Below are 16,413 nucleotides of genomic sequence, written 5' to 3' on the forward strand. Positions count from 1 at the left end.
ACAATGTGGGTCTTTCAGCCTTTAAGTTGTGGTTTTCGCAGCTTCCACAGCTACTGTGGGATCATGTATGGTTGAGGGCAATAGTCAGTTGGTAATGTGTAAGCAAAACCCTATGATTGTTGGCATTATTCCTCCTTTATTCTTGTCTTGTCACCAAGTGGTTTGGGAGAGCCAAGGGGCAGAGTCCTGAGTTCTTTGTCTGCAAGTCAGCCTCAGAGCAGTCCCCTTCGGAGCTCCCTCTGCCACCCACCCACATGCTGGAATTAAGGGGAAGGGCTGGGTAGGGAGGACCACACTTCACTCTCAAGGAAGCAAGGGAAATGTCTCAGATGCCTTCAAAGCATCCACGTGTCTCTTAAGAAATTAAATCCAAAATTGCTCTGTGGATTTGGGTAAACCATAACCCAGCAGAACCTGTAGCGTTTCCCCAATTCGGAAGTCCCCTCTGAAAACTGTGCATACCTTGGCTGGCATATTTAACTTCTCTGTTATTAATTTTGTTTGCAAGGATGTTTTCCTCGCTAGACTGTGAGCTCTTTGAGACTGTTTGATTCGCCTTGGTCATACCAGTGCCTGGCATGAGAAAATCTTTGTCAAATGAATTCATGTCCAAATAACTGGATTCAGAGCACTGAGAATGTCAGAACTAGTCGGCTGTTAAGCATAGATGGTTTAATCGGTCATCAACAAACTTGAGGTTTTGTTGCATGAAGTTGAGTCACACCGAGGAGGTACATTTAAGGGAAGGAACGATTTGGAACTTCCGGGGAACAGAAAGTCTGGCTCAGTGTATGTATGAGGCCAGAAACAGGCTGGAGGCACTAAAATCCTTCATGAAGGCACACAGGAAAGTGACTGCAAATGCAAACACCTGACAATTCCCCACGGGAAGGTCAGCAGAGGGCAGAGTGTTAGTGTGAGTGCCTCCCACATCCTCCTGTTGGCATTACACTTAGATTCAGACTGGCTTTTAAATGTCCTGTAGATCTGCTTGAACACTCTTAAGCAAAAATGATGCCAGTTTCTGTTCTGTGGGTACCAGATTGGAGCTTTTCTCCCCCTGTTTCATTCAGCTAATTGAGCTGTGCTGTAAGGTTCAGTAATTTATTCTATGGAGTCTTTCTGTGCAAACAATTGCAGGCTGAGGCAAAGAGACTTAGCCGAATCTCTCCAACACTTGAAATGCGGAATTCATGTTTTGGAAAACACCAGTGAGTCACTGTCCTCAAATGTCATCAATAAAAGACAGTCTCCATCATCAGCTTTTCATTAACTGAGCTCAGAGTTGCCTCTTCTCATTGCCTTCTACATGTTTACAGTATCTCATTCTTTCCTTGATTCTGGATTTTCACACCATATGGCCACATCTCTAAGTCATTTTTCAGCTGCTCTATTAAATAGTAAAATGAGATTCAGAACAGATTTCTTTGATTTTAAAATAGCATTTTGGGTGTGTGACTTTTTTGTAAATAAAAAAAATTAAAGCACTCCAAAGCATGAAATTTCAGGTATTCCTATCCAGACAGTGGAAGACATAGCATTTTACTTACTTAGAGTAAATATATGTTTATCTCGTGGAATTTCAACTGCAATATAAATTGATTCATTCATCCTGCATATTGAAATTCATTTCTACTTGATTCAGCCTCCACTATTGCTAATGAGCATAGATTGAAAAGGAAATTGAAAGTATATCTTTTATCACCATTCAATATCATATTTCTCATTAGAAATGATTGCTAAAGCTTATGAGCAAACATACTACCTATCAATAATGCTCTATTGCAATAATTGTGGTTGTGATTCCAATAAAATAAAATGTAGGATTTGCTTATGTTTTACTTTTTTCTGGGATACTTAGTGTAAGTAAGTAATTGAGAAGCTGAAAAGGAAAGAGTTATTACTGGTCACATTTAGATCTCACCAGTATAGAGTTGATTGATGTGGCTAAAAGCATTGAGTCCTACCATTTAATACAGCTTACTTTGTAAAGAATCAGACATTTAAAAGGCTATTAAATATTTACTGCTTTTTTTTCTGAGCCAGAGGGGACGTTTGAGGGTAAGCAGATTGGTTTTCTTTTGTTTTTTTAAAAGAATAGCACTTAAAAAAGAATCACTGCATGAACAAATTTTGTAAAATGAGTAAATTTGCCATCGATCCAGACTTTAGCAGCAGAGACTGTGTCAGTCACAATCAGCTTATGAGTATGTGATGTGAAATCTTCAATTACCCATTAAATCTAGACCTCAACTTGAAGAAATGACTGACCTAGAGTTGATTGTTTAAAGTTAAAACCAACTGCACTCAACATCTAGAAGGTCAATAGTCTCTTAATTATAATCCAGTGAAGTCAACTTTAAGAAGTATAGAGTTTGTGAGCTTTATGAATAAAGTTCACATGTTTTGACTCTGATGGTGATACTATTTGCTAGAGAAAGATGCTTCAGTTGAGAATAAGTCCACTGAATGAGTATTTTTTGTTTATCAATATTTTCTTAGTTCATTATTTAATATGATACACAGGAAGGTAGCAATTTGGAGCAACCGTTCTAAATAATTCTGGTAAATTTATGCTTTTTCTGAATTACTTGGTATATTCATTGTTTTTATTGTCACCATGATGAGCTTACACAAAACCTTAAATGACGGTAACAAGAAAGTAAAAAATTATTTTTAATCTGGTGTAAAATATTAAAATTGCAGTCATTTCCATGTGTTCGATTGTGTCTTTTTTATAACATAAATCTCAAAGACATAGGAAATATCACTGAACATGCTAGGTACTATTTCTAGAGTATAAAGATTATCTTTAATAAACTAAAATTCAGAGGACTTGTGTTTTCCACAGAGCAAAAATTCTCACCTCTCTGCATTTACTAAGCACCTAAAAGTTATTGGTGGTAGAAATAATATAGACCCAGTGCTTTTTCCTGAAAGTTTGAAATTAAGAGAGATGGCACTTCAGTAGGTAAAAGAAGGGTGCGTGGCAATGTGACACATCGATCAGAGCGACCAGCATGCCCCAAATTCTGCATTTTCATCTGAACGTGAGCACGGAGGCCCCCTCCTTGAAGGAGACCCCAAACGGGGGTTGGGAGAGGCGCCTGTCTGTTGTGGCTTTCAGGTCCTCACCTGGCAGGGGGCAGCTCATTCTTCTCAGAAGAGCATCTATTCAGCAGCTATTTATCGAACACCTTGTGTGTGTCAGGCAGTGTTCTGGAGGACGGAGCTGTGAGTGAGACAAGGCCCTTGCCCTCAGGGAACTTGCTTTCTAGCTGTTGTTCACTTACTGAGTCACGTCTGGCTCTTTGCAACCCCGTGAACTGCAGCAAGCCAGGCTTCTCTGTCCTTCACTGCCTCTTGGAGCTTGCTCAGGCTCATGTCCAGTGAGTCAGTGAGGCCATCCAACCATCTCATCCTCTGTCGCCCCCTTCTCCTCGTGCCCTTAATCTTTCCCAGCATTAGGGTCTTTTCCAGTAAGTCAACTCTTCTCATCAGGAGCTTCAGCTTCAGCATTAGTCCTTCCAATGAATATGCAGGGTTGATTTCCTTTAGGATTGACTGGTTTGATCTTGCAGTCCAAGGGACTCTCAAGAGTCTTCTCCAACACAACAGTTCAAAAGCATCAGTTCTTTAGTGCTCAGCCTTCTTGATGTCCAACTCTCATATCCATACATGACTATTGGAAAAATCATAGCTTTGACTATATGAACCTTTGTCAGCACAGTGATGTCTCTGCTTTTTAATACACTGTCTAGGTTTGTCGTATCTGTTCTTCTAAGGAGCAAGTGTCTTTTAATTTCATGACTGCAGTCACCATCTGCTTTGATTTTGGAGTTCAAGAAAATGAAATCTGACACTGTTTCCACTACTTTCTAGTATAGTCTACAAATAAATAAGTGAATAGAAAGAATGGTCAGGGGACTAGCTGGTGGTCCAGTGGCTAAGACTCCACACTGCCAATGCAGGGGTCTGGGTGTGATCCTTGACCAGAGAACTAGATGCCACGTGCCACAACTAAGACCCAACACAACTGTCAGATGATGCTAAGTTTCACATAAAAATAAAAGCAGAATGAAGAGGAGGGGGTTGTCTAGGGCAGTTTGCATCTTTGTAAGGTGGTCAGAGAATGCCTCACTGATAAGATGCCTTTTGAGCTGAGACAAGGCAGAAAGAAAGAGTACTTGTATGAAGGAAAGGCAGGGCAATAAGACAGCTGGAATAAACCAAACAAAACCCTCCTCTCTACCTGCCTTGTGTTCAGTGATTGTATCTGACATGGCATCACAACTGGGGAAGAGACAACTTACAAGAGTATTTAGGTCAAACGGTCCCTGATTCTCCAGTGAATACCAAATGATCGACTATTTATTGAATGTCTTGTGTGGCAGGCATTGGGTTGGGTATTTTCCAGCAGTCTCCAAGTCAAAGAAATTTTCAGTTCAGCTTGGTTGCTCAGTCGTGTCCAACTCTTTGCGACTCCATGGACTACAGCATGCCAGGCTTCCCTGTCCATCACCAACTCTGAGAGTTTACTCAAGCTCATGTCCATTGAATTGGTGATACCATCCAGCTATCTCATCCTCTGTCATCCCCTTCTCCTCCTGCCTTCAACCTTCCCAGCATCAGGGTCTTTTCCAATGACTCAGCTCTTTGCATCAGGAAGCCAAAGTACTGGAGTTTCAGCTTCAGCATCAGTCCTTCCACTGAATTGTTAGGAGTGATTTTCTTTAGGATGGACTGGTTGGATCTCCTTGCTGTCCAAGGGACTCTCAAGAGTCTTCTCAAGCACCACAGTTCAAAAGCATCAATTCTTCTGCGCTCAGCTTTCCTTATAGTCCAACTCTCACATCCATACATGATTCCTGGAAAAACCATAGCTTTGACAAGATGGACCTTTGTTGGCAAAGTAATGTCTCTGCTTTTTAATATGCTATCTAGATTGTTCATAACTTTTCTTCCAAGGAACAAGCATCATTTAATTTCATGACTGCAGTCACCATCTGCAGTGATTTTGGAACCCAGAAAAATAAAGTCTGTCACTGTTTCCACTGTTTCCTCATCTATTTCCCATGAAGTGATGGGACCAGATGCCATGATCTTAGTTTTCTGAATGTTGAGTCTTAAGCCAACTTTTTCACTCTCCTCTTTCACTTTCATCAAGAGGCTCTTTAGTTCCTCGATTTCTGCCATAAGGGTGGTGTCATCTGCATATCTGAGGTTATTGATGTTTCTCCTAGCAATCCTTATGCAAGCTTGTGCTTTATCCAGCCCAACATTTCTCATGATGTACTCTGCATATAAGTTAAATAAGCAGGGTGACAATATACAACCTTGATGCACTCCTTTTCCTATTTAGAATTAGTCTGTTGTTCCATGTCCAGTTCTAACTGTTGCTTCCTGACCTGCATACAGATTTCTCAGGAGGCAGGTCAAGTGGCCTGGTATTCGCATCTCTTGAAGAATTTTCCACAGTTTGGAGTGATCCACACAATCAAAGGCTTTGGCATAGTCAATAAAGCAGAAGTAGATGTTTTTCTGAAACTCTCTTGCTTTTTCAATGATCCAGCGGATGTTGGCAATTTGCTCTCTGGTTCCTCTGCCTTTTCTAAATACAGCTTGAACACCTGGAAGTTCACGGTTCACATACTGTTGAAGCCTGGCTTGGAGAATTTTGAACGTTACTTTGCTAGCGTGTGAGATAAATGCAATTGTGCAGTAGTGTGAATATTCTTTGGCATTGCCTTTCTTTGGGATTGGAATGAAAACTGACCTTTTCCAGTCCTATGGCCACTGCTGAGTTTTCCACATTTGCTGGCATATTGAATGCAGCACTTTCACAGCATCATCTTTCAGGATTTGAAGCAGCTCAACTGGAATTCCATCACCTCTACTAGCTTTGTTCGTAGTGATGCTTCCTAAGGCCCACTTGACTTCACATTTCAGGATGTCTGGCTCTAGGTGAGTGATCACACCATTGTGATTATCTGGCTCATGAAGATCTTTTTTGTATAGTTCTTCTGTGTATTCTTGCCACCTCTTCTTAATGTCTTCTGCTTCTGTTAGGTCCATACCATTTCTGTCCTTTCTTGAGCCCATCTTTGCATGCAAATTTCCCTTGGTATCTCTAATTTTCTTGACAAGATCTCTAGTCTTTCCCATTCTGTTGTTTTCTTATATTTCTTTGCACTGATCACGGAGGAAGGCTTTCTTATCTCCCCTTGCTATTCTTTGGAACTCTGCATTCAAATGGGTATATCTTTCCTTTTCTCCTTTGCCTTTCCCTTCTCTTCTTTTCATAGCTATTTGTAAGGCCTCCTCAGACAGCCATTTTGCCTTTTTGCATTCCTTTTTCTTGGGAATGGTTTGATCCCTGTCTCCTATACAATGTCACGAACCTCCATCCATAGTTCTTCAGGCATCCTGTCTATCAGATCTAATCTCTTGATCTATTTCTCACTTCTACTGTATAATCATAAGGGATTTGATTTAGATCATACCTGAGTGGTCTAGTGGTTTTCCCTACTTTCTTCAATTTAAGTCTGAATTTGGCAATAAGGAATTCATGATCTGAGCCACAGTCAGCTCCCAATCCTGTTTTTGCTGACTGTATCGAGCTCATCTCTCTTCGGCTGCAAAGAATATAATCAATCTGATTTCGATTTTGACCATCTGGTGATGTCCATGTGTAGAGTCTTCTCTTGTGTTGTTGGAATAGAGTGTTTGCTATGACAAGTACATTCTCTTGGCAAAACTCTGTTAGCCTTTACCCCGCTTTATTCTGTACTCCAAGGCCAAATTTGCCTGTTATTCCAGGTAGCTCTTGACTTCCTACTTTTGCATTCCAGTTCCCTATAATGAAAAGGACATTTTTGGGGGGTGTTAGTTCTAGAATATCTTGTAGATCTTCATAGAACCATTCAACTTCAGCTTCTTCAGCATTACTGGTCAGGGCATAGACTTGGATTGCCATGATATTGAATCGTTTGCCTTGGAAACAGAGATCATTCTGTCATTTTTGAAATTGCATCCAAGTACTGCATTTTGGACTCTTTTGTTGACTATGATGACTGCTCCATTTCTTCTAAGGGATTCTTGCCCACATTAGTAAATATGATGGTCATGTGAGCTAAATTCACCCATTCCAATCCATTTTAGTTTGCATATTCCTAAAATGCCAGTGTTCACTCTTGACATCTCCTGTTTGACCACTTCCAATTTGCCTTGATTCATGGACCTAACATTTCAGGTTCCTATGCAGTATTGTCTTTACAGCATCAGACTTTACTTCCATCGCCAGTCACATCCACACCTGGGTGTTGTTTTTGTTTTGGCTCCGTCTCTTCATTCTTTCTGGAGTTATTTCTCCACTGATCTCCAGTAGCATGTTGGGCACCTACCATCCTGGGGAGTTCATCTTTCAGAGTCCCATCTTTTTGCCTTTTCATACTGTTCACGGGGTTCTCAAGGCAAGAATACTGAAGTGGTTTGCCATTCCCTTCTCCAGTGGGCCATGTTTTGTCAGAACTCTCCACCATGCCCCAACCATCTCGGGTGGCCCTACACAGCATGGCTCTTAGTTTCATTGAGTTAGACAAGGCTGTGGTCCATGTGATCAGATTGGTTAGTTTCCTGTGGTTGTGATTTTCAGTCTGTCTGCCCTCTGATGGAGAAGGATGAGAGGCTTATGGAAGCTTCCTGATGGGAGAGACTGACTGAGGGGGAAGCTGGGTCTTGTTCTAATGGGTAGGGCCATGCTCAGTAAATCCAATTTTCTATTGAAGGGCAGGGCTGTGTTCCCTCCCTATTATTTGACCTGAGGTCAAACTATGGTGAAGGTGATGGAGATAATGTCCTCCTTCAAAAGGTCCCATACAGTCACTGCTACACTCAGTGCCCCCAGCTCTGCAGCAGGCCACCGCCGACCCACGCCTCCGCCCTGGGCACTCACGGGCAAGTCTGGGTCAGTCTCCGGTGGGGTCACTCTTCCTTTCTTCTGGGTCCTGGTGGGCACAAGGTTTTGTTTGTGCACTCCAAGAGTCTGTTTCCCCAGTCCTTTATAAGTTATGTCCGCTCTCTGGTGGGTTAATGGCAACCTCCTCCAAGAGGGCTTATGCCACACCCAGGTCTACAGCAGGCCACTGCTGACCCGCACCTCTGCAGGAGACACTCACACACAGTTCTGGCTCAGTCTCTGTGGGGTCTCGGGTCCTGGTGCACACAGGTATGTTTGAGCCCTCTGAGCATCTCTGGCAGGTATGGGGCTTGATTCTAAATGTGAGTTCACCCCTGCTACCATCTTGCTAGGGCTTCTCCTTTGCCCTTGGATCTGAGCTATCTCCTCAAAGTTGCTCCAGCACTTCGCAGCCACTGCCCCAGCGCCTTCCGTCTTGCTGGGGTTTCTCTGCCCTTGGACATGGGTATCTCCTCACAGTCGCTCCAGTGCCACGCAGCCACCACGCCAGCATTAATGATGTGCTTTTCCCTAACAAGGAAACGGATGCTTAACCAAGGTGAAGTGACTTGCTTAGACCCACATAGCTTTGAATGCTGGACCCAGCATGTGACCTGGTGTCAGTCTGACCCCAAAGTCCCTTTCTGTCTGCTCTTGCCTACCCGAGGGTAAAATGCCTGGGAAATGGCCATATGAATGCATTATTAAAATAGCTTCAAAATGTGGCAAATGTTAATGTTCTTGGCTGAGAGAGAAAAGTTGAATTGTCTACTAGGAAAAGTCAAAATAGCAAATGACTACCAACCTTGGTTTGGCTTCATTAGAGGCCCCAGGATTTTTAGCCACAGGGAAGTGGTAGCATGGCTATTATTTTGTACGTTTGACTTTTTGGACCACTGATCCATATAACCTGTGATTTCTTTCTTCTCTCAAGTAGGAAATATCTGCTTTGGTCGCAAAGCTTTTTTATCTTAAAATTGCGTACTATGTTAGGTATGTTGGTTCATCTGTACAGATATAGACAACTCACTGGGGCTTCCCTGGTAGCTCAGTGGCAAAGAATCTACCTGCTAATGTAAGACATGGGTTTGATCCCTGATCTGGGAAGATCCCTCATACCACAGAGCACCTAAGCAGATGCACCAGGACTATGGAGCTTGTGTTCTAGAGGTGCAGAACTGCAACTATTGAGCCCAGGCACTGCAACTACTGAAACCCACCATCCCCAGAGCCTGTGCTCCACGACAAGAGAAACCACCAAAATGAGAAGCCTGTGCAATGCAAGGAAAAGTAGCCCTTGTTCCTAGCAGCTAGAGAAAAGTGCATGCTGCAATGAAGACCCAGCACAACCATAAATAAATAAACAAAGTTTCTTTTTTAAAAAGATATAGACGATTCACTATTATGGTAAAAACTACCCAGTTCCTTTATGCATACTTGAAAATATATTAAAGATTTGCTGGCTCCCACCTTTTCCAGTCTGTACTCAAATATATATTAGTAAGGCTAATAGCCATTACTATTCATCTGGAATTATACATTTTTTAGGGCATCTGTATTTTCAGTGATGAAGTTTAGGTATTTCTATCCATCTAAGACTTGTCAGCTGGGGTACTGATTCATGTGAACATCAGTGTATGGAAAAGTGATCTTCAACTGGGATGATTAGAGATGCAGAGCTTCCTCTTTATGTCTTTCTGTAAGGTTTTGGTCCTACGCTTTGAACTAACCTTGCAGAGAAAAAAGTGATAGCCAAGTGCAGTGCACATATAATGAGTATCTGTTAAAATAATAGCTCTGGAAAGAAACCGAAGTCTAATGCAGGACAGAAATTTTCTTTACTTCTTTAGCAGATTTCATGTCACAGCTGATTTTAGGTCTTGGTCCAAGTGGTTATGAGTTCTTGATGTCGATGCCATATGTTTAGAGGGAAACATCACTTCAGTAGCCATTTAGACCCTCTGTTCATTCTTGTGTGCTGTGCATTTAACAGTGGATTCTGCTTTTTCTTTTTAATGCAGAGGTCTAGCTCAAAATTAGCTTAGAGTTTTAACTGTCTTTGTAGTCAAATCATGGTTAGTTTTGAAGAGTGAGTAAGATTTTGTAGTAAAGATTCACAAAAGCAAAATGACTGTAAATGCAGTTAAAACTTCAGCACTTTTATCCCTTCTTTGTTCTCTAGTTATTTTTTGGTACTTTTATTATTTTTTAAGTTGATGATTATCATTCATGTAGGTTTTATATTTTTGTCAGTTGCTTCTCAAGTAATATCCCCCTCCTTGATCTATTCCCAGGCAATTCACACTGACCCCCAGAGAGCTTCTGTGGAAAACCAGACAAGAATTATGCTTTGGGTTATATGTTCTTTATTCCTATCTCACCTAATTTATTATTATTTTTCAACCTCATGTATTTTTCACATTTCCAACAGTCTCACTATGCTTCTAAGGGAAGTCTGGACAGAGAGGTACTTGCAGGCAGTTTGAGATGTTAATTTCATATGTATAAGGATAGCAGTTAGGATCAAGGACTATCTCTAGTTTAGGAGGAAGATTTGAGTCATCTTGTAGGGATATAAAGAAAAAAAGACTCATTTCATCACTTTCCCAGGGTCTCCTCGGGCCATTGTGTGATTCTAGAAGCATTTTGAAGTCATTGTGTTGGTGTGTACACTCCCGAATCCATCCATTAAATACAAATCAAAGAATTATAAATTTAGTAACATATCTGAGCGTACAATGAGACTCTAGAGAGCGAAAAATACATTTGTGCTCCTTAGTTTAACCATAATTAATGATTAAATTACTTGTGCTTGGTACTAGGATATTTGAAAATTTAAAAAGCAGTCCCCATGATTTCTGTCTAGGATCTAGCTTTGGATACAAAGTATGAACATATGGAGTAATTAGAGAGCAATTTGAAGCAGTGCATGGACACAAGAAGGAGATAAATCTCTATGCTGGGCATAAATGGTCTGTAGAAATAAGAAATCATCAGAGGGAAATACACTCAGTTTTTTAGGAGACACAAATTACTGAGAAGGGTGAGAATATTAAAGAATGATATACCATAATTAAGAGTACAGAAATGGGAAATAAGTGGCACCTAAATGGACTGTTTGTATGCAGTCAACACTGCAGGGCTAGAATGTCCCAGGCTTTGGTTTTTGCCCTCAAAGAGCTCACAGCCAAGCGGGGAGTAGAATATGCTAGCCGCCTAATATAGCATCAGTAGGTAAGAATAGATGGCGAGAGTAATAGATCCTATGCTGCTAGAGGAGTCTGGGCAGACTTCTTGAAAGAGGTAAAATTTGAAGAACAGAACAGGGACATTCAACAGGAGAAATAGCAAGATTTAGTTGGATAGAAGTGATATCTCTGATAAGAAACACTCTTCCATGTTCTTTAATTATCTAGTAACAATTATTTCTAAATTTAATGAAAGACTTACTACTTTGTGAGACCCTGTTGCACAATTGCTTCAGGACTTCATACTTGTGAAAACTAAGTATAATAGAAAAATTTTAACTTTCTCCAAAATTCATCTTCCATCATTTTTAGGTTTTTTCTTTTTAACAAAATTCACAGTGAATTGATTTTTATACATAAAATTATAAAGAGAAAAAAATACAAAATTCATAATGGAAACACTCTGCATTATTCATCTACAATTTTATCTTCTAAAGAGGGTAATATGCGTGCTAAGTCGCTTCAGTCGTGTCCAACTCTGTGGCCCTATGGGCTGTAGCCCGCCAGGTTCCTCTGTCCACGGGATCCTCCAGGCAAGAATCCTGGAATGGCTTGCCGTTTCCTCCTCCAGGGGATCTTCTTGACCCAGGGACTGAACCTCTGTCTCTTACCTCTCCTGCATTGGCAGGCAGGTTCATAAAATTAAAAGGAGAAAAAAGATAAAATTCATAATGGAAAGCACTCTGCCTTGTTCATCTACAATTTTATCTTCTAAAGGGGGTAATATAGTTAATTCTTTTAGTACAACTATGGACATGAACTCACATAAGCGATGTAATTTTTTAAAATCTGATAATATATACAAATATGGCATAGCATGCTAAAGGACAGGGACGCCTGGTGTGCCACAGTCCATGGGGTCACAAAGAGTCGGACGTGACTTAGTGACTCAACAACACAGTGTATGCAAATACGCATATATGCGTATCTTCACATGTATATGTTTGAAAAGGACGCCTGATATTTGCATTGCATGTAGCCTCTCTCATCACCTTGTATTATAGCATCAGAATTTTTTCTTTATACTATCCATCCTTTGGAAACCACAGTCATAAATAAACAAAAATAGATGGCCTTGACTGTATAATATTATATGGATTTAACATAAATTTCACATTATGTACAATGACACTATTAAATGTGTTAATACAACAAATAAAATGACCAATTCTCTTTAAATTTTAATGTTTAGCATATTTGTTTTGATTGTACATGTGGGAGCTGTGAGAACAGCTCTGCAAAAATACTTTGCAGTCACCATAGTGACTAAACTGGAGTGCTTTATGGTCTTGTCCTTCCCCTGGGTCTTAATTCAGTTTCATGTTTTTTCAATCACAATCCAATAGGTGACATTTAGATTTTCCTATTCAAAAAAAATTTTTTGTATACATGCACATAGGTTTATAACTTTTCATAAATATATAATTTGATCATGCTCATACTCTTAAAGTAAAAATCTCCTTTTTCTCTTTCTCTTTTTCCGGGTCCCCACATTTCTCTTCTCTTCTTCCTTCCCCATCCCAGTAGACTATGTTAACAAATGGTAATTATCCTTTCATTTTTTCCCCCTCTGTTTTCATACAATTATATACAGGGCTGTATATACATTTACAAATATAAAACAATATTTTGTGGAATTCCACCAAAATTAATTGATATTCAGTAGTTCCTATTTATTCCTTTTAATGGCTACTTAATATTCCATGTTGTGAATGAGCCACATTTATTTAGCTACTTCATTTCTACTTTTCTGCTATGAATAAACTTCAATAAACATCATTATACATTTGTCCTCACAAGTGGTGTTTTGATTTCTATGGGATGGGTTCTAAGAAGTTGGGATTGTAGGGTCAAGGAGCATATTATATATTTTAAATTTTGCATAAAAGTTACATGTTACTTTCCCAAAAGGAAATAATACATTACATTTGTACCTAGCAATATTTGGGATTATCTTTTCCCCATGTCCCTACCAGCAATAGTGTTATAATTCTCTTTAGTTTCTGCTACTCTGATAAGTGTAAAACAAAATTTTATTGTTGCTTTAATTTGCATCTTCCTGACTATAAGTGAATTGGTTGAAAATTTGGATGAGTTTAAAGAATATATTTATTGAAAATTTGTGTCTATTTAAGAATAGCCTATTCATACCCTCACCTATTAGATTCTACCTTTTAAAAAAAAATCAGAGTGTGAGATCTCTTTGTATAGGTCTCTTTGTATATTATAGACACCTTGTTGTTCAGTCACCAAGTCCTGCCTGGCTCTTTTGGGATCCCATGGGCTGACTGAGCCTGACAGGCCCTTCTGTCCATGGGGTTTCCCAGGCAAGAATACTGGAGTGGGTGGCCACTTCCTTCTCCAGGGGATCTTCCTGACCCAGAGGTTGAACCCACGTGTTCTGCATTGGCGGGCAGACTCTTTACCGCTGAGCCACCGGGGAAGCCCCATATTACAAGAGTGTGTGTGTGTGTGTGTGTGTGTGCATGTGTGTGTGTGTGTGTGTGCGCGCGCGCACACGCGCGTGCTCAGTCACCCAGTCATGTCCAATTCTATGTGACCCCATGCACTGTAGCCCTCCAAGCTCCTCTGTCCATGGAATTTTCCAGGCAAGGATACTGGAGCAGGTTGCCACTTCCTCCTCCAGGGGATCTTTCTGACCCAGGGATGGAAGCTACGTCTCTGCATCTCCTGCACTGGCAGGCAGATCCTTTACCACCACACCGCCTGGGAAGCCCAGGTATGTTATTACACAAATATACTCCTTTATGTATCATCTCTGATGAAAATATGTTTTTTATCTCTACTGTTTCTTTCTTGCCTTTCACATGTTTTATGCTATATGCAAGTTTAAAATTCTTTTTACATACACCTTCAAAAAATAAAACTATCTAATTCTTTTCCTACCTCCCTAAAACAAAACCCTGTTGAAATTCCAATTGGAATGGCATTACACTTGAAAATTAACATTTTTATGAAGTTAAGTCTTCTCAATCAAGAACCTGATATGTCCTTCTACCAGCCAGACCTTATTTGACATCTTTCAATGGGTTACGGTCCTCTTCAAAGAGGTCCTATGTCTTTCTTGGAAAATTTTTTCAAAGTATTTGATTGTTGCTACTATAAATATAATATTTATCATTTCTAGAGAACTGAATGGAGAAAAGACATTGATATTTATCTTATATCCAGCTTTCTTGCTAATTTTGTTAATTCTAAAGATTTTTTAAAACTTGCATTTCTCATAGGCTTCCTGGTCATGCATTCATATTACCAGCAGAAAATACATAGTTTTGTGTCTTCTTTTCTTATTTTTATGCCAGATGTTTTATTTTCTTCAAAAATCCTCAAGACAGAATTAAATAATAATGAAGATACTGAACATATCTGCTAAGTTCTTAATTTTAATTAAGATACTTAGCAATGCTTTCTCACTTAGGATAATATATACTCTTGATTTTTAGTTAATTACCTGCCTGTAGGTTGTTTTCTTCTATTGCTATTGTTCTTAGGGTTTTTCTAATTGGCAATGACTGCTGAATCATATCAAATAACATTTTGTCATTTATTAATATTTTCAATGATTTTTTTCTTAAATGTGTAGATATAAGGAATTATGTGATAGATTTTCTACCATTAAACACTTTCCATTCCATAAATAAATTAACCTTAGTTATATTAACTATGCCTTTGACACATTGGTTATATTTTTGCTAATATTATGTTTAGAATCTTACCTATATTTATAGAGAAGTGGGCCTATTTCTTTTCTTTTTTGTGTTGCCATCTTTAATCAGTCAGTCAGTCAATTCAGTCACTCAGTCGTGTCTGATTCTTTGTGACCCCATGAATCCCAGCACGCCAGGCCTCCCTGTCCATCACAAACTCCTGGAGTTTACTGAAACACATGCCCATCGAGTCAGTGATGCCATCCAGCCATCTCATCCTCTGTCGTCTCCTTCTCCTCCTGCCCCCAATCCCTCCCAGCATCAGGGTCTTTTCCAATGAGTCAACTCTTCGAATGAGGTGGTCAAAGTATTGGAGTTTCAGCTTCAGCATCAGTCCTTCCAATGCCATCTTTAATAGGTTTTGATATTAAGGTTATTCTTAAAAAAAATACAAGAGCTTTCCATCTTTGGCTAGAGTCCGAAATAATTTAAGTGTTTTGCAATTCTAATTGTTGAAAGATGGGATAAAACCATATTGCCCTGTTGACTTTTCAAAATAATAGCTCTTACTGTGGTAATTATCATGTTTTTACTTTTTAGGTTGATTTTAGGTGATTTATATTCAGTTAGGAAATCATCCATTTCCTCTAGGTTTTCAGATTGTTTGCTATGAAGTTATATATAGTATTCTTATATTTTTTAATCTCTTTTATATGTTTAGTTAAAATGCATCCTCTTTCAGTTTTATCTCTATCTGGCTTTTGAGTATTTTTTTAAATGACTTTATAGATTTTTTTCAAAGATGAACTGTTTATGATATATTTATCCTTTCCATTTCTTTTGTATTCTATTTCACTGCTTTTATCTCTTGTTATTGTTGATTCTTGCCTCCTTGTTTCTTTAGGTTTATTTTGTCATTATTTTCCCAGTTTGTTGAGAGGGAGCACTTCTTTAACTTTTAGCTTTTTATCTATAAAAACAAATAATTTAAGGCCATGAATTTTCCTCTGCAAAGATCTTGCTGTATCTTAATTTCTCTTTTTACTTCACCTTTGGGGCTTATTTAAAAGAATATTTTTAGATTTCCAAGTTGCTCAGATGATTTTGTTCATCCTTTTATTGTTTACTTTTAATATTATTATGTTATGATCATAGAGTATGTCCTGTTAAAATTTCTACTTAAAAAAAGTCCTTTTTCCCTAGAATTGCTGTCTTTCCCTTCCCTGAGCACTCCTGTTCTCATTACCTATTCATAATGCTTTGGCTATTATTCTCTAATGGAGAAATCAAATTCCTTGCTTGGAATAAAAATACACAATGCTTATAATTTCAATTGTACACTTAGTGGTAATGGCAGTATCACCACAGGGATGCAAAACAAAGTTATGTCCTTGGAAAACATATGTATTCATGTAATTTTTACTTTTATTTAAATATGAAAATATCGAAATTGGCTATCTGAATAAGTACTTGTTTTAGTCAATCTAAGATCCATTGACTTTAGGTTATGTCATTATTTACTTTTTACCATTAAGAAAGA

The sequence above is a fragment of the Muntiacus reevesi genome, chromosome 3 (genome assembly GCF_963930625.1).
Source record: "Muntiacus reevesi chromosome 3, mMunRee1.1, whole genome shotgun sequence".
NCBI lineage: Eukaryota > Metazoa > Chordata > Mammalia > Artiodactyla > Cervidae > Muntiacus > Muntiacus reevesi.